At 35.7% G+C, this 19,288-nt stretch overlaps 1 protein-coding gene across 8 annotated transcripts in view; it reads left to right on the top strand.

Annotated features, from left to right (window-relative positions):
- CPSF6 (cleavage and polyadenylation specific factor 6) overlaps positions 1-19,288 on the top strand; it is an 85,213-nt gene that overhangs the window by 47,999 nt on the left and 17,926 nt on the right. For 5 of the 8 annotated variants that reach the window (XM_043493565.1, XM_043493562.1, XM_043493558.1 and 2 more), the window contains one exon: positions 81-5,008. The exons of 1 other annotated variant lie outside the window; for it this stretch is intronic. The gene's annotated coding sequence lies outside the window, so the exon portion shown is untranslated. Of the gene's footprint in view, positions 1-80; positions 5,009-9,094; positions 14,411-19,288 lie in introns of those variants that run through there. 2 more of the 8 variants (XM_038388059.2, XM_043493551.1) reach the window with 2 other exon arrangements.

Below are 19,288 nucleotides of genomic sequence, written 5' to 3'. Positions count from 1 at the left end.
GCCTTGAGATTATTTATACAGTAAATGTGTACACTTAAGTATGGTCCAGCAGTATGTATTGAATCCTTTCCTTCTTGTAGAATCTGAAGAGAACTTTGGTAAGTAATGACAGGTAACTATCCTGACTTGATGTGGGTTTTTTTCTTTTGCTAATTGCATGAATATGTAATTTCTGTGGTGTGGTGTTTATCTTAGTTTTTATGGATGGGAGGATTAAATATGTTACTGAAAAGGCAGTAGTAAATCAGACTAATCAAAAAGAGTATGTTCTTTGCTTATGTAAACTCTGAAGATTAGGATACCCACAACTCTTAATCACATTTTGCAATTTCATTTAAAGATTTAGAAATGTTTAAATTGTGATTATTTCATTGTAGACAGTACTTGCATATATAAAATCCGAAAGCCTAAATCCTACAGAGCTAGCTAAGTTCTTACACAGGTGAATTTTCTGTTGGTTGCAATGAAAGTTTTGCTCGAGGTAAGGACTGAAACAGGATATGGGTCTTTATATTATAAAATGTGACCTCTTAATATTTCCTGGTCCGTGAACTAAATTCAGGCGGTGTCCCCTTTCAGTTTTCTGTGCTGCTAAATTAGTGATAGAATTTCTGCGTATAATCTAAAGACTAGTGAACAAATGTACAACACCGGGAATGGGTTCTTTTTTTGGTTATTTTACACTCACTAAATATTTCAGATAAACGCAGTCCTTTTATGGATTAAACTTTATTTAAAAAAAAAAACACAACCCAACCATGTCATTAGCTGTAGAGAAGCACATTGGATAGACACTTGAACTCTGGCTAGCCACTGAAAAAATGTCAGTGTAAATAGTCATTGCATATGTAACTTAGTTATATACCCAGTTTGCAGATCTTGAATTGAAATTGCTTGAATTTTGACAATTGAAACCAAAACCTCTCTGTCTCTGTCATTTGGAAGTCATAATCTTTTCCTATCTTTGCATATTTAGAACAGTTCCTTAATGTACTATGTTAAAAGTCACACGCAGAAAAAAGTCTCCTGACGATACTTTATTCTTACATTTACCGTGCAAATTTGAGAAATGAAGTTTTAATGTGACATTTAGTCAAAGAAATTCATTCAAAAGACATTAATATAGTTGGAGCAAAACTATTTTGAGAATCATGAAAATCTTGGTAAGACTTAAAGGGTTGTATAAGCCACTTAAAGAGAGTGTCAGTTTTTCTTGGCACGGCTTGTAGCATTTCTAAGCTCTAGGGACCGAAGTTTGACCTTAAAACATCTGATCCCACTTAATATTGGGACAATATGTATTGTCCTTGGTTCATGCATTTCTTAGTAGCTGATCCATACAGTAATGGCCTATGGAAGGGGAATCAAAGGCATAAAAAAGGCTGAAAAGAGGCAGCTGAATTAAAGTTGGTAGTCATATACCTTAATTGCTTAAGTGACGTGGCCAGTGTTTTACTTCGTACTGTGTACTATTTTAGTACAAACATTTCTGGAATTGTAGAAAAATTATTCACCATGCTTGCTAAGCATAAAATGTCAGAACAAAGTTTCAAATTTACATGATTTGAATGTGGTTTCTTTCATTAAAGCAAATTTTCCTTAGCTACCACGAATTTGTTTTTAAATGTACAGTAGAACCTCAGAGTTACGAACATCTTGGGAATGGAAGTTGTTCGTAACTCTGAACAAAACATTGTGGTGGTTCTTCCAGTAATTTACAACTGAACATTGAGTTAATACAGTTTTGAAACTTTACTATGCAGAAAAAAAAGCTGCTTTCCCTTTATTTTTTTTAGTAGTTTTCATTTAACACAATACTGTACTGTATTTGCTGCTGCTGCTTTTTTTTTTTTTTTTTTTTTTTTTTTTTTTTTTTTTTGTGGCCTCTGCTGCTGTCTCTGGTACTTCCTGTTCCAAATAAAGTGTGTGATTAACTGGTCAGTTTGTAACTCTGGTGTTCCTAACTCTGAGGTTCTGCTGTATTTAAATTTACTACATGTAGGTAGTATTGTGTAGGCGGTTGAGCTGAATGATTGTTGCATTTCCAAAGCTTTCACTTCTTCAGTGGAAGATGAGTAAATGACATTAAATACTGTTATTTTAAAGTTCCATAAATTAAAATTAAGGTGGGAAGTTACTTTGGATGCACTTGATTATTGAAGCTTTATATTTTCGTGTATTCAGACGAGATGTCTGTATCGTGGAACTTCTATACTAAGTATAGATATATTTTCTCCCACAAAGTGTCTGAGGAAACATGGTTGCATTTAGTATTTACCATAACTCTTGTTTTGTTTTATTTATTTATTTATATGCTCACACATTTTAAGCATGGTGTGTGAGATTATCTGAATTATTGTTTTATTCGACTCAGTACACGTGGGATTTTTACATATGCAACCTCCCTTTAAATTTGTGTGTTGTGGACTTCCATTAGGATTAAGAGGAGTTGAGTAGATAAATAGACTGCAATAACTTTATTTAAAGGACAGATTTAGTGAACTACATGCAAATGAGAAGTTGGTATTTTAAAAGATAATTTGTAAACAGTTTGTCTTGTTGTTGCCCTATTAAAGAAGGGCTTACTTTTTGTAGTTTTTGTACAGTACTAAATTTCAGTAATCTTCTGGTGTGTTTCATTTTCACCAGGATGTATGTTTTCATACTTTTTTGGAGGGGGTGCGGGTAGAGGTATTACATTAGATTTGTTTATGAACAGTAACCAAAGGTTCCCAGTCACTTACTAAAATAATAGAAATACTGAGAGGAACATTTTTTCCTCCTTTATGCCAGTGTTTTACCAGATAATGTGAGTTTCTGTGCCTAAAAGATATGAATGACAGTGGTTTTCCTCTCTTTATTCCCATGTAAATTTAGTAGTGCTGTGATACCCTACTTGCATATTTTAACAAAAATGTTAAACATGCTCATCTTAGAAGGGTTTTAAAAGTTCATTGTAAAGTTTTGTATGCTGTGAAACATTAATCAGTTTTTTATTACTCATTTTGTCATTTGTATCTACTTGCATTCATATAGCTGGATTAAATTTGAATAATTCAATAAATGTTTTATAAAATTTTATTGGAAAAAAAACCCTCAAATGTACCATATCAAATTTTCACACTTCTGTTTGTACATTTAGTGATCAGAAACTAAGTTGTCGAGTTGACTTATGCGCTTTCAGTTGGGCAGTTGGTCCTTTATGTGCATTGCCAGTGTAATCTTGGCAAATAGTTATTTAATTTGAATGTTTTCCTGAAGTCTGTAACTTTTGCTAGCGTAGTGGTATAATTATTAATGTAAAGGTGCAGAATGGTGGTTTAATTTTTAAAAAAAAATACAACTTTCTGATGTAAAGTAATCTTCTAGAAAATCAAGAACCTATATGTTAATAGTCAGAGGAATCTGATTTAGATGAGGAGTAATACCAAAATGAACATGTACAAACAGAAAAGTAATGTAACTTCATCAACATTAGCCCCTGATTTTTAGAAAGGTTTTAGTTTTAACTGGTGGTTCAATTATGTATTTCAGCTATTACTGCCCCATCTTAATCTCACTGTCTGGATTTTAATAACTTCTGAATGTTACACATTATTTCATTTTATGTTTTTGTTGGGACAGCTGTTTTCTAATTGTATAATTTTTTTTGCACAATTAAACTGAATTTGGAATGAACTGCAAAGAGAAAAATATACGAACATTGTAATATTCAATATGTATGTAGACTTTGTGCTCCATTTTTCATAACTTATTTCTCTTCCTGTTCTCATACCACTGTAAGCAAAATCCATAAGCTTTCTAGTGTACTTCTGGAGTATACAGTCCAAAAATAAAGTACTTGTGTCCATCTGTGGTAAAATAATCTTGAGCAGGGGTTCTCAAACTTCATTGTACCGTGACCCCCTTCTGACAACAGAAATTACTACATGACCCAGGAGGGGGACCAAAGTCTGAGCCTACTGCCACAGGCAGGGAGGCCAACGCCCAAAGGTTTTAGCCCCAGGCGGGGGCCTGTAATGTGAACCCCATCACCCAGGGCTGAAGCCCTTGGGCTTTGGCTTTGGCCCTGGGTGGTGGGGCTTGGGCTTCGGTCTTGGGCCCCAGCAAGTCTAATGCCAGCCCTGGTGACCCATTAAAAAGGGGTTGCGACCCACTTTGGGGTCCTGACCCACAGTTTGAGAACCGCTGATCTTGAGTATTAGTGTTAATATTTAAAAAAAAAAAAAACCACACAACTTGTCCTTTCTATGTTTGTGGAAGAATATTGTACTTGATAATACATTGTTAAAGGTAGATTCCTGTTTTCCATGGAAAATAAAGTTGAATGCTCATAAGACTGACAACCATTTCACTTGTTAAATGTCAGATAAATGAGCCTGTTTTTGAGAACTTGCAATTAATGGAAATATGTTTTATTTTGCATATTGATTGTTTTTTAATTAAAGCTAATAACTATTAGCATATCTCAACTAAACAATACAGTAGTACTATTCAGTGCCTAACTGTACTAAGCTCCTTGGCATTGTTTCAGTGATGGTTCATTTTGGAGATATTGCTACCATTTTTCTCAGGTACAGCTAGTCTCTTATTTTAAAAAATATTGTACTTGGGGAAACATGATGTTAATTTGGAAACTGAAAAAGATGGCAATAGCTATAGAATGTGCAATATTATGTCTTTCTCTTTTGTTATTCTATGAACATCAATAGACCCTTCTTTTGTAGAGCTAGCATTCCTCGTAAGAGGTATCATGCTTTTTGTACATTTGGTTGAATTCACGAAACTCATTCTGGAGGAGAGAGTGTAAAAGAGCAGCTGTACCTCAGTGGTATGCTCTTCCTTTTTTGCTGTATAAAATTAATTTTGTAGTATTTGCGGCTGCCTCAATGCTTTATGGAAGCGGGTAGTCTATTGTTTAAAAGTTTACAGTGCCTTTGCACAATTTCTGCGCTTTCATCATGTCCTTTGGGGATGCTCTGATAAAATCCATGTTTGTTTTTTTGTTTTTTGTTGTTTTTTGTTGTTTTTTTTAAAGCAAAATTAAAATCTTGCCTTTTAACTCTTTTTTTCAAATGTATAATTTTGTATACTGTTTCTTAATCCTATTGGTATCTGATATCTTTTTTTTGTCTGCACACATTACTGTAATTTTCCTGCCAATCTTATGTTGACTACTAATGGGCCAGGGATTCATTATATTTCCATCTTTCCTACACCTTGCATTCTCTCTCTCCTTCACTCAGTTGTACACTCGATATCTATGACTGAAATTTGCATTGTGAAGCAGTTCCAAAAGAAATGTATCATTAAGGTGGCTGCTTTTACATTTGAAAACTGTCAAACGGTTGGCTGGATACAGTATTGTTGAATGAATGAATAAATTGGGTTAGTTTTTTTCCTTTTGCTTACTGTGGTTTGAGAACTAAGTTGTTTGTTTAAAAAATCCAACATATATTTCCCTTTTTATGTTTCTCTGTGGCAGTTTGATCTGCCTTTCTGTGTCTTCCTCATACCTGAATGTGAAAGATACTTGCCTAACAGTTTTTTAATTTGTAAACTAAAACCTAGTTTGTTCTTTTCAGAGAGAAATTGCATTTTATTTTTTAATGAAACCTTATGAAAATGTTCTGTATTCTGTAAAAGGGTATATATTTCAGTATATTGATGTCATATTTTTAGTAGTCTGTTTTTTGTAGGTAAAACACTGCAACATTAAAAATCTAATTTGTTAGGCAAATTTGTTAGAAAATGCAAATCTCTCTGCTGAACACATTTATGAACTAAATTACCAGTTATTTTCAAAGAATAGACAAGTTGGGATAGTAGAAAAGGTTTATAGTGACATGAAACTGGAGTTTGGGAATATATTTTTCTTTCATAATGGTTATTTTTGAGAGGTGGGGTGGTTTTGGTGTCAACCTTAAAGTATACATTAAGGTTGAGCAAAGGTGTAAGGTAAGTACAGTAGTAATAGGTGAAGAAGCATATGTAAAAGGGTAGTGAAAGAATAATAGCATTTACACTAATGATAAACAGAACTGAATTCATAGAATTTCTTCTGGCTTAAATACAGAAGAGCAAATGAATTTAGAGTCATGGTTGAAACTGTTCTCTGCTCATCCTTGTGTAATAACAGTTTTCAGAGTAGCAGCCGTGTTAGTCTGTATTCGCAAAAAAGAAAAGGAGTACTTGTGGCACCTTAGAGACTAACAAATTTATTTGTTTATTTTATTGAACTCAAATAAATTTTAGTCTCTAAGGTGCCACAAGTACTCCTTTTCTTTCCTGCTCACCCTGTTGTCGCATGTAAGTGTTACTGGAAAATATAATCACACTTTTGGGAGGTATGTAATATTATGGACACTAGGTTGAGTTGAGGAATGAATTTCAGCCTTGAAACTGAATTTTTGTAAGATTTGACCTTTGTGTATTACTTACTTTTTTTTTTGTTTGTGTATAAAATAAGATAAAAGGAGAATTTTATTGCAGTACATGAACATGTTAGGAACTATTCGTATGTGGAATAAATCTGTATTTTACACACACTCCTCTCCCCCGCCCCAAATGTGAATATACTGTGATAGACTGTAATTGTTCCTTGAAATGGATACATTTGTTTAGGGTATTGCATTTATTTAAAGGGCATATGCATATAAAACCTTTTAAATATAATGATAGAAGAGTTTTCAAATTTTCATTTCATAGCTGTTAAAATACTTATGTGGACATGCAGAAGTTTTTAAAAATATATGTATATATTTCAAGCTGCTACTGCAAGCTTCAAAAAAAAAAAATCAAAAAGGACCTGTTGATCCACGGTAAAAGTATATTAGAAAATGAAGACATCTTTTTCTGTATATGAAAACAAAAAAAGCCTAACACTGGCAAATTACACACACACACACACACACACCCCCACACACACCCCCCGGAGGTGAGCAAAGTTTTTGAGATTAAGATATTTAAAATGTTAGGGAAAAAGATCAGTTTTATTAACAGGAACACTGGAAAACTCTTTACTGTATGGAAATAAGCAGTTCTTAGACAAGGAAAGAAGTGATATTGCCAAAAGGCGTTGACAAAAAATTCAATATGTAACCTTTTGCATTTTACCCTATTTATAAATTGTTTTGTACTTCATTATTCTACATAGTAGAATGTTGAAATGTTAATGCATACAGATGTATTTCCTACTATAGAAAGTATTAAATCTAAGTTTGCTAATTAGTGAGAATATGTTGACGGGTTTTTTTTAAATGAGAATTTATAATAGTTTTGGGAATTTTAGTGTTTTATGTTTCCTAATTTGTAATTTAGCTTCAGTATAATCTTGACAGTCTCTTACAATCTGCATAGTGCCCTAAATAAAAAAGTGGTGATCCTGTACAGGTTCTTCAAAAGTACCTGTGATTCTTTATGAACTCTAGAAAATCTAGCAAACTCTCCCATTGGGCTCAAACTTTTTATGCTAGTATTGTAAATCAAATTTATGCTTTTGGATCTGTTAACTGTCACTGTAGCAGTGCTGAAAGATCCACTATTCCTGCATAGCATTGTACTGCAAGAGCAGCAAATTCTGACATGCAGTCTCGCAGCTGTCATTTATTTATTTGCTCCTCTGAAGCATTGAGATCCCTTGTTTGCATTAATAACTTGGCTTTCAATTGCAAATGTTTGTTTTGCATGCAGGTGACACTTTAGTACTACATTTGCTATTGAAAAATCAAGTTTTAAAAGCAGCTGTGGGGATCTGGTCTCTTTTGGAGGAGAGAATCCCCAAAGGAAGTCACTAGTCAATACATTTGTCAGTTGATAGTGCAGTTCATGGATTTGAAAAGGTCTTCCAGGCACTAGTTCAAATTTCAGTGATTCTGCTGTATGCAGACTGTAGCGCATAGATAATAAACTCTTTTTTTGTTTGTTTTTTGTTTTTAAAAATCAAACACTACCAGTCATTGTGGGGGAAGGAAGGACAACTAATTAATTATCATCCATACAACACAAGTTTGTCTCCTAATTATCTTGAACCATTTTAGTAGTACAAGAATCCTTATGACAGCTGTGCATTGGTGTGTGTTCATGAAATTGCTTCTCTAAATGTCTGATTTTTTTTTTAAATGATCGATTTGTGTTGGGTTCTTTTAAGTAACTTGATTTAAATTCTCATGAAATTGTTGAATGTGGAAATTGTGACCTACTGATAACGTACAGTTATCTAGTTGTGTTTTGTAATGGAATTTTAAATGAAGCATCAGTGAATGGAATTTATACCATCCAAGAATTATGTGAACGCTACAATTATATTTAAATGGTTGTTGTGGTTCCTTTATTAGATAGATTGATTGCTGAAATAATTAGTCTAACTAGGACGTAGGGTGTTTTGTTGTTTTGGTTTTTTTTTTGTGTGTGTGGGGAAACCTGAATTCTCATCTGTATTGTATTTTTTTTTTAAACAAAGTGGGTTTTTGTAATTTTGTGACAGTACATTTTAAAAAAAAAAAAAATCCGGAGCCCCTATTAATTTGTTAGTTTCCAAATTTTGTAACATTGGCATCAAGCTGATAAATTGCAGAAAATATTGTGCACTGTTAAATATATTACTAATCTGTAAAACACCCACTTCATTAAACATTTAATGTAGTATTTAATTGTGAAAGAGCTAGTTTAGAATTTCTGTAAATGGGTGGGTAAAAATGTAAACAAAAAATCTGGTTGTAGCAGTATCATCCAAGTATTTATTGACTCTTGCCGTATGAATACTTCAGGAAATGTTCTATATAAATGTTTCCATCATTCACCGAAACAGTAGCTATTTGTTTCTTGTGGTTTGGTATTTTAGTTAAATTGCATTTTTTCAACTTTCTTGTACAACTATTAACATTTATTAAAAATAGATGTTATAGAACAATTACTGTACACTTTGAGAATTCTCAGCCAAACAAGTAGCTACTGCTTCAATATCTTTTTATTTGTGTTAGATTACATTATGGTGAAGTAGGTGCACGACTTGTGTATGTATAGTTAAGCCAACATTTTTCTGTGTATTATGGGGACTAGCAAAATCTACATCACAAATTTTGACACATTACAGCTGAAGGAAGAGGAACACCTTGCAAAGACAAGAAACATTCTTCATGGAAAGATGCTTATCCAGCAGTTTGCTTCTTGTGATTGAACTGAGCCTGTAAGGATTCATGGATAAAATGAACAGGAATAGATCTGAATAAAGCAAATCTGCATACATGGTAACCAGTAGCTATTTTACTTTTTTATGTTGCTTAACTGTTTTATTTGAGGGAAACCTGTGTGATTTAAAACTTCTAGCTTTTGCAACTTTATTACTGGTTATATACATTTGGCAATTATAATGTGCAAGCAATTGGAAAAGTCAAGTAAATCCTTGTTTTTATAGTAGTTTGTTCTTGTTAAAAATGTTCATATGATAATGTCTGTATACAGCACCACTTTGATTACAGTAGATGTAGTGTTGTAATAAACTCTTTAATGGGGCTGATGTGTAAAGCTGTTCAAGTTATTTGATGTTTACACCTCAGGGAAAGTCTTGTGTTCAGCAATATTTAAAGATAATGATTCTATGAAAACATTTATACTGTCTTTAAAAAGCATTGCAATAGAATTTTTGCATATGCATCAACCTAATCTTGCGTTCAGTGACTTAAAAATACTAATGCCACTCTTTCACACTTGATTTTGATATACAAATAGGTGATTACACAAAGGCTTTAATAATTTGCTTTTCTAGCAGTTTTTACATAGATGGCCTGTGAATTTGCTGAAAGGCATGTAAAATTGTAAAAACTGCAGTTGGATTGACATAGTCTGTCATTGTTTTGGGGAGAGGAAATCCTAGGTTGATGGTTTTAGTAAACTGAAAACTGTCTCTTACAACATGCAGCTGGACTAAGATGCTACAGTTTACATTAGTTTCATTTAAACTGTTAATGTTGGGAAAATTCTGGCCTTTTTGAAATACAGCTGCAGTTGTTTACGGTTTTATGTTAATAATGCTTGTTTGTTTAGGTTTTTCCAAGGCCATAGGCAATCTGTACATAGCTGTATATTAGAGAAATGTGACCGATGAAACCAGTCATGATGTTTCCACTTTTTCAGATAATATGGATTCCAGTGGGCTTGATATTTTCGTAACACTGGGGTTTATCCACATATCTGTGTAAAGGGGGGAAGGTATGCTTGTACATCCCATGGTGGGGAATGCTTTACTGCCTTAACAAAAAGTGAAATAGATTTAGTCATGAGGTTTTGCAAACTTGTCTAAAAACAATTTATTGGAAGTTGGAATTCAAACATTTTAATATCAGGGCATGAACTAAAGAATTAAAGCAAATTTCAAATGACTAGAATTTGTTCTAAATTTTATGAAGGATATAAATTAGAATAATAGGAAGCGATTATAACACTTAGCAAATTCAGTTTGCTTTTCCAGACTGGTGTGGATGTTCATTCTTTAAAATATACTTTGAGTCCCTTTAATAGATTATTCTGAGAAGTTTTCACTTCTTCTTATACAGATAGTTTGCAGGGTATGTTTTAATGTTTTAAGCTAAGTTTCAAGACCTCAGTGGCTTCAAAAGGTAATCTTTAAAACGAATCATTGGTTTGTTTTATAACTTAATTTTATGTTAAGTATTAAGGTCCTGTTCAGGAAAAACACATGCTTACGTGCTTTATTGAACTGGGGCCTATATCCTGTGCAACTGCAAAAGCTTTACATAACACTGAGACTCTTAATTTAATTTTTGTCATCTACCATCACCCTAGATTTGCTGCAGATAGGCTGATACTATTGGACTTGCCCACATGGCCTCTGCACATTTTTATTTCTTAAATTCTGTACCTCAGGTTCTCATGCATGGGATTATTGGTGTTTTGTCAAACTACTTGCTTTTGAGTTTCAGATGTTTAACCCTGTTTAAAAATGAAAACTGACTTTTAAAACTTGTATACTAAACATTGTATCAAGCAAGTCACATGACTTTTTCCTGTTTTTGTGAATAGGTGTTGGTTTTAACTAGTTTTGATGCAACTTCTTAGCTTTCTTGACAAACATTGTTTATTTACTGTTACTTGTAATAAGTTTAAGGAAAGAAATAACCTGCATATACCTATTACATAGAAAATAGCTAATACCGAAGGGGCAGCAGGTAAGTAATGTATCCACATGGCTAGAAAGCTTAAACCCAGAAAAGAAGTATTTTTTAATTTCATGACTAAAATTAAAAAAAAAAAAATTAAGCAGGAACCAAGATTTGCTCAATTTAGTTTATTTGAAATTGATGAATGATACTGTTACTCTTTACACATTAGGTATCATTTCTTTCCGTTTCTCATCCTTCTGTAGAGACATCCATTGGTAGCAATGGAGACACCAAAATACACAACATAAGAGTTAAATTTTTAATAGAAATCTGTCTGGCTTGTTGGTGAGGTCCTAATAGATGAGGCCCCTAATTTCTATCTAGTCTCAATATATATATAGTTTGAGTGGTTAGATAGTGCTCTGATGTGTCTTGTGATTAGATGGATTATCTCTTCATTGTGGGTTTACTTTTGTAAAATCTGTTTTGGTTTAAAGTGAAAAGATCATGTGTATATACAAAAATAATCCAAAAACCCTTACAGACACCAAAAAGGAATATGTCCCCTTATATGTTTCATGTGTGTAATTAGATCTGCAATGGAATTTGTATCATGCATCAGTTTATTAAGCAGTACTGAAAATGTTCTGTGCTATCTCAGGAGATGTCAGTTTGTTAGTTTACCAGCAGGTGATGCTGCACCTGGATGATGCGTTAATTGCTACTGAAGCGTTCTTTGGTATCCAATTGTATTTAATCTGCTTCTGTTTGTGAAAGGACAAAACAGTCTGATAGGAAGTACTTCCTATTTTGTATGTGGGCATTCATAAGTAATGTTTTAAATTAACATCATATGGCTCTTGTCCAAAGGATTAAACAGTTACCTGAAATGGATTTTTTTTTTTAAAGCAACAAAAATAAGATTATAGTTAGGTTAGCTAAGAAAGTTAGTCTGCTTTCGAAAAAGGTGTTTTTACAGACCGAAAAACGGTGGAATATATTGGGGAAACATGCACCGTTTGCTCTCATTCCCTTTCTGTTCTTTAATGTGCCAACAACCTAAATTCAGATTGTATTACACAAGACAGGCATTTCTTTTTTTTTTTTTTTTAATTACATACACTTCGGCTCTCAAATGGCTATCGCATTTGTATGTGTAAGACAAAAGATACCTTATTAAATTTAGGCTTTAACTTGATTATGAGTGGATATTCTGATTTAGTTTCTTTTTGAGAGTATTGAGGTTTTTAGGGTTTTTTTTAATGCTGTATTTTTTTCAATCTGATTTATGCTTAGTTGCATACCCAAGTCCTTGTAAATGTTTTCCCTAGCTGCATATGGTTAATTTAAATGTATATATTTCTCATTTGTGTTTCTAGTAAAAATACATGGCATTCTTTTTAGAAATACCTTATTTCTTTTTTCCTTTCTTTACTCATACTGACATATTGTCAATGTACAATTTTTACTGACTACTTTTTTTACTAATTTTATTTGTGGAATCTTATGCCCCTTGCATAAATTTTTTATCACTGTGTTTTGTGTAAACTAGGTATGGCCTTAAAACCCTGGCTTTATGCTAGTTAAGATACACTGTGTCATATAGCATTATATTAAAAATATGTTTAATATTTCATTTACACTTGAAAGACTTAAGACCCTAAATTCCTTTGCATTGAAATTCAGAAATAAAAACTTCATATTCTCATAGAAGAAAAGTAGTGATCAGAATATACAGATTTTCCTGTAGCAGGCAGCATTCCTTATGTCTTTTTTGACTTTGGAAAGAAACAGCATTAATTTCTAGGTTCAAAATTATTCAGGTAGTGGGTGATGTCTTTTAGTGTAGTGAAATGATTTTAGCATACAAGGCAAGACTGAATGTGCATGATTCAGAACCTTTAGTCTCCTACAATTTAGGGTTTGTTTTTTTTGTTTTGTTTTGTTTTTACAGTGGGATAACTCGTGGTGAAAAGTTCCATATTAAAGATGCTATAATGTTTACAATATTGATAAAATGGCATCTTTTTTTAAAATAGGGATAGTCTAAAGGGTCATCTTAGATCCAGATCAGTTTTAGGCTCTGCTTAGAGGCCGAATGAAAGCTAACGTTGTTTTTTCATGGAAATATCCATGGTCATATGTTCTTTCAGGATTTTTCCTGTGTTGCATCAGACATGATAAAGGGCCCCCTCTAGGTTTGGAACCTTTGAGGCTGGTTGAGATTTGGAGGTTTGAGTCTTTTCCTTACCCCGAGTTATTAAGTGTTATTTTTGTGTTCTGGTGTAGATCCAACAATGTTTTAAAGTTTTTTCTACCCATCTTCTGAAACATAACTAGTTTTGTTTCAGGTGCTAACTTGAAGGTAGTCAAATGTATAGTTTATCTCATTGAAATGAGAAATTTAATTTGAAATTTCCCAACCAAACATGATGGTAACATTGAATAATCTTAAATTTATAAATTCATCATTAATAGAATTGTAATATAACCAATTAATAGAGCTTGTTGACACCACAGCCCTTGTTTTAGTGTATTTTGTATAAAGAAGATTTTGAACTGTTCATATTGTTGCCACATGTTGTGTTATTAAATATACATTCCCATGACATCCTATAAAGCTGAGAAAATAAGGGGTATGTATTCTGAATACAAGTGATGTCAAATTCAGTTTGCTTACTATTATTGATGTGCAAAAAATAGTGTTTGAAAGGAGAATAAATTCCTTTTTGGGAAATTTACAAAGGGTAACTAGCATTGATGACTCCTTCAGCCTTATATGGTCTTCCTGTACTGTTGTTCTCCCTGATCTCCATTCTACTCAAAGGTGCAATTGTTCAAGACATAATTTTAAAGTGTGACCTTGGAAACTTTTGTAGTAATAGAAATGCAGAATTATTACATTGCAGATTTTAACCTGATTGGTATCTGTATAAATGCCTGACTCAAAAAGGGTTTTTATGAATAGTAACAGCTTCCTAATACCAGCAGGCCAAAGAGTGTCATAAGATATTGAGTTTCTGGAGACCTAGATTTCTCAGCAAGGTAAGGTGCATTTCTGAATACATTTTCAATTAAGGCACCTAGGATTCTAAATTTAAGACTCATTCCTTTTTCATGTTATGCTTGGAATTTTGCATTAATTTTCATTTTTCACTGGTTTTCTTTTTAATTACCTTTCTTCCAGCCTTTAGAAGACTATTTAGCAATTTGCTGTCCAACCTTTTTGTTGGTCTTAAACTGCAATGCTAGTTTACCTTGTAATAAAGAAATAAAATTCAATTTTTATTAAAAAAAAACAAAACCCTTTGTCATTTTTATTTCGTCTAACATTCTTACAGCATTCAGCATGTCAGATTCTATCCAACTGAGATATTCAGACAAATATAAAAGTAATATTGTGTGTGGAAATTTGTTGACAAAATTCATGTCTAGAAATATTTTCATTCCTTGGCCAACAGTTGCCCTTTTAATTGTCATCTTTTTTTTTAAAATAGCAAACGCTTTTCTGCTCAGCTTTGGAAGAAGAAAAGTGAGAGAAACATTCATTAGCCTAAGTAGGACAATTTGATATTGGTAATTTCTAATACTGGAAGGCACCCATTTTCTCACCATTTAATAAACCTGTGGTTCATAGTCTGAAATGCAGTGAAGAAAGGAGAACTTCAAAGCAAGCTATGCAAATCTTTGTCAGTGTGTTCATTTTCTTCCTTAAATTAGTATACGTTATTCAAAAGCAAAAATTTGTGTATGCTATATACTGCATTTGCAGCAAAAATCTCTGCTACCTGGCATACTCTAAACAAAATAAACCCTATCCTTTGTAATGCTGAGGATCTGTTCGCTAGTTTGTCAACCCAGGAAAACTTGAAAGGGGAAGAATTGCTGTTCCCTGTATATAGTTTTGCTGTTGGACAGTAAAGCTGTTATTACAATTGAGATTTTGAGTCTATTGCTTGCAGTGGTTGCTCTGAAAGTGATGTTTGACATGGTTCAATTAATATAGCACTGTCCTAAAGTTGCACTTTGCAGCGTTGCCAACTTTCATGATTTTATTTTTATTCTCATGATACCTGGTATTTTTTCTTAAAACCCCATCTCCTGCAGTCATATGTGAGAATCTCAGCTTTTCGTTTAGATAAAACAAAAATTCCAGCTCTCATGGTTGCAAAGAAAAGGTTAAAAACGTGACCTGAATGCACCCCCAAGGCACAAAAGGCAAATAAAATGAGCTCCAAGGGTTTGGTTTTTTTTTTTAATTGAATGCCTGAGGTTGGCAATACTGTGATGCCATGTACAAGAAAAAAACATTCAGAAACACAAGTTATTTAACTTTATTCATGCTTACGACTCCACATATGTGATAATGAAATGAATGAACATAACCCTTCTGACCTCAGAGGTCCAAGTATAATGGGTCATACAGTCGCAAAAGACAAATTGAAACATTCAAGCTAGCTCCGCTAGGAGCAGGCTTGTGCTACTTCTGTCTGATTTACATAAGAGAATCCAATGGGAGGCAAGCAGTTCAAGGAGTTCCTCCTGCCTGCAGCTCCCTCCTTCTCTAAGGCATCCATCCTGCAGGTGTTATGCTTCAAAAGGGCCAGAGCCTGGGAGGAGCGAGATTGCACCTGACTGGTCACAGTCGACTGAGCTCTCACCACATCTCATTCACCATGTCAGGGCTTTGACTCTCTGTCATAGAATATCAGGGTTGGAAGGGACCTCAGGAGGTCATCTAGTCCAACCCCCTGCTCAGAGCAGGACAAATCCCCAATTTTTTCCCCAGATCCCTAAATGGCCCCCTCAAGGATTGAACTCACAACCCTGGGTTTAGCAGGCTAATGCTCAAACCACTGAGCTCGAACAGGAGATTCCTTCCCAGCTTCTCCCCACTTGTTGCCACTGTTGAGCCATGCAGCACCAGGCCCAGAAGAGCAATTGCCTCTCACTTTCTCCTGCCTCTTCCTGCTGCTCTAAGCAGCTCGGCCTTGGGGAAGAGAGCTGCTTCCAGTGCTGGGGGGGGGTCTCTTCTGCCCAACAGTTAATTCTCTCCCATTTTAAACCAATCCTGTCCCCCAAGCCTGCCATCAATTTTGCCCCTGGTTCCAGCATTGTCTCTGCAGCTTCTGGGGTTCTTCCCTCTCTGGTCTATTTTTGGAGTGGGTGAGGGGGCTGCAGAAGGTATCTACTCTCCCCCTTCTCAGACCAGTGTTGCAGGGAGGGAGGGGGAAAGAATACATCCCTCCCATTGCTCATAAGAATGGAGGAGGAGGAAGTGGAGCAGCTGCCTTGAGTTGCTGGGCTCTTTCTGCTCCATCCTGCCATGAGATTGATGTGAGCTCCTGTGGGGTGGGAGGGAGAGCAGCGCTACTTCTGCAGCTGTCCTGATTTGGCTACACTTTCCTAGGTGGAAGGCAAGTGGGGAAAGCAGCCAATGAGAGGGAGTTTTCCCTGAGGCAGTACTAAAAGTGTGCTTCAGCAATGTGACTGGCTAAGATATTTTATTTCCTGGGTCTGTGAATGAGAGCTGTGTGTGGCTCAAAAGCTTGTCTCTAACCAATAGAAGTTGGTCTAATAAAAGATGCTACCTCACTCAATTTCTCTCTCTCATTTATGGAATCCAACCAAAAGGGTAAATGGCCCTCACCACAGAATAAGTTTGACGCCCCTGGTTTAAATCATGCATATTTAACTATCAGCATTGTCATGCATCAAGTAGTGTGGAATGAAGTTCACACAGCAACATTGTGAACATGAATTGCTGTATAATCACATTTGCAATCAGGAATTGCTAGTACTGATATCTTCTGCTTGTGTATAATGAGATTAACAACAAAGGATGAACTGGATAAAGATAACTGCATCTGATGAAGTGAGCTGTAGCTCATGAAAGCTTATGCTCAAATAAATTTGTTAGTCTCTAAGGTGCTACACATAGTCTGTATTCGCAAAAAGAAAAGGAGTAACACGGCTGCTACTCTGAAATCTGGATAAAGAGAGATTCCAAATAAAACTTTAAACAGGGAAGGAAGGGAGGAGCCCTGTAGTTTCCTTGGGTCTTTTTTCAGTGGTGTGCAGACAGGGCTTTAAGGTTTGGTATGGGACAGAGCTATGAAAGGGGGAGAGAAGGCAGCTGTTGCATTGCTGCTGTAAGATTAAAACTTCAGGCTTGACCCCTAACATAACTAATGTAGTTCAGAATCTGTTAATTTCACAGTTAAAGGCAGAGTAATACTGTCAGCAGCTCTGGGCTGCCACCCACTTGGCTTCTGTAACTAAAATGCAGATCTGTCTCTGACACTGCCACATGTACTCAGACTATGAGGTCAGATGGGACCGTCTTGATCATTTAGTCTGATTTTCTGCGTGTTGCAGGCTACAATCTCACCTGCCCACTCATGTAATAGACCCCTGATTGAGTTACTGAAGTCCTCAAATCATGATTTAAAAACTTCAAGTTACAGAGAATCCACCATTTACACTAGTTTAAATCTGCAAGTGACCTATCCCCATGCTGCTGAGGAAGGCAAAAAAAAAACCCAAAACAAACCCAGGGTCTATTAAACTGACCTGGGGCAAGATTCCTTCCTGACCCCACATATAACAATCATTTGGACCCTGAGCATGTGGGCAAGACTCAGACAGACAGACACACCTGGGAAAGAATTTTCTAGTAACTCTGAGCCCTCTCCATCTACTGTTCCATCACTGGCCATTGGAGATACTGCTGCTTGCAGTCACAGATTGTCTACAATGGTATATAGCCAGTCTCATCATACCATCTGCTTCATAAATTTATCAAGCTCAGTCTTGAAGCCAGTTAGGTTTGTGCCCCCACTACTCCCCTTAAAAAGCTGTTCCAGAGGGAATTGAGGGCCTTTCAGGCAAACGCAAAATTGAGAGAGAAAGCTCCTTGTTTTCTGATTAAAGCAAGCTTTGCTGGACATGAAGAAATTTAACTTTTACATTTCTGTACTGAATCTCACGGTTGGAATTACTAGGATATCACTGTACCAATTTAACCATACATTCCTATATTTAATCTAAAGGCTGAATGGTATACAGTTGTGCTAAACATGTCTAAAAGCTTAAATAATAAACAGTTACTCTATCCATAAAAAGAAGAGTACTTGTGGCACCTTAGAGACTAACAAATTTATTAGAGCATAAGCTTTCGTGAACTACAGCTCACTTCGTCGGATGCACCAAATGCATCCGATGAAGTGAGCTGTAGCTCACGAAAGCTTATGCTCTAATAAATTTGTTAGTCTCTAAGGTGCCACAAGTACTCCTTTTCTTTTTGCGAATACAGACTAACACGGCTGCTACTCTGAAATCTATCCATAAAATAACAAACATTGATAAGTATTTGATCACACTTAAAAGAGGATTAGACCCAGGGGTGCTCAAACCCATGTTGGCTGGCTCCAGCTTGGTGAAGCAGGCACTAGTAATGATCTCTTTCAGTGTACACTTCTATACCTTTTAACAACTAAGCATTGTCATTGCCAATAGGTAAGAATCAGTTTGGGGAAGTTTAAGGCTGGACCCTTTTCTTCGGCCTGGAGTAGACAAGATTTACAACTGGGCTCCCTTTCTGCAAGGCTTTTTCTCTTACCAATTATCTTCCAACTCCAGTTTTTACAATTAAGCCACATTCTACAACGGGGTGGGCAAACTTTTTGGCCTGAGGGCCACATCTGGGTATGGAAATTGTATGGCAGGCCATGAATGTTCAAGAAATTGGGGGTTGGGGTGCAGGAGGGGGTGCTCTGGGCTGGGACTGAGGGTGGGAGGAGGGGATCAGGGCTGGGGCAGGGGATAGGGGTACATGAGCATCTCCCAGAAGCAGTGGCATGTTCCTCCTCCAGCTCCTATGCAGAGGGGCAGCCAAGTGGCTCTGCGTGCCGTCCTGTCTGCAGGCGCTGCCCCTGAAGCTCCCATTGGCCACGGTTCCAGGCCGATGGGAGCAGCACTTGGGGCAGGGGCAGCATGCAGAGCCTCCTGGTTGCCCCTATGCATAGGAGCCAGAAGGGGGACATGCTGCTGCTTCTGGGAGCCACATGGCGCCATGGCATGTACAAAGTGGGGCAAGACCCCGCTCCCCATCTGGAGTGCCGGAGCAGGACAAGCCCTGGACCCTGCTTCCCAGCAGAGGCTTGAGG

The sequence above is a fragment of the Dermochelys coriacea genome, chromosome 1 (assembly GCF_009764565.3).
Source record: "Dermochelys coriacea isolate rDerCor1 chromosome 1, rDerCor1.pri.v4, whole genome shotgun sequence".
Classification (NCBI taxonomy): domain Eukaryota; kingdom Metazoa; phylum Chordata; order Testudines; family Dermochelyidae; genus Dermochelys; species Dermochelys coriacea.
Note: the sequence above shows the minus strand (reverse complement) of the source record. Positions and strands in the feature narration are given on the sequence as shown.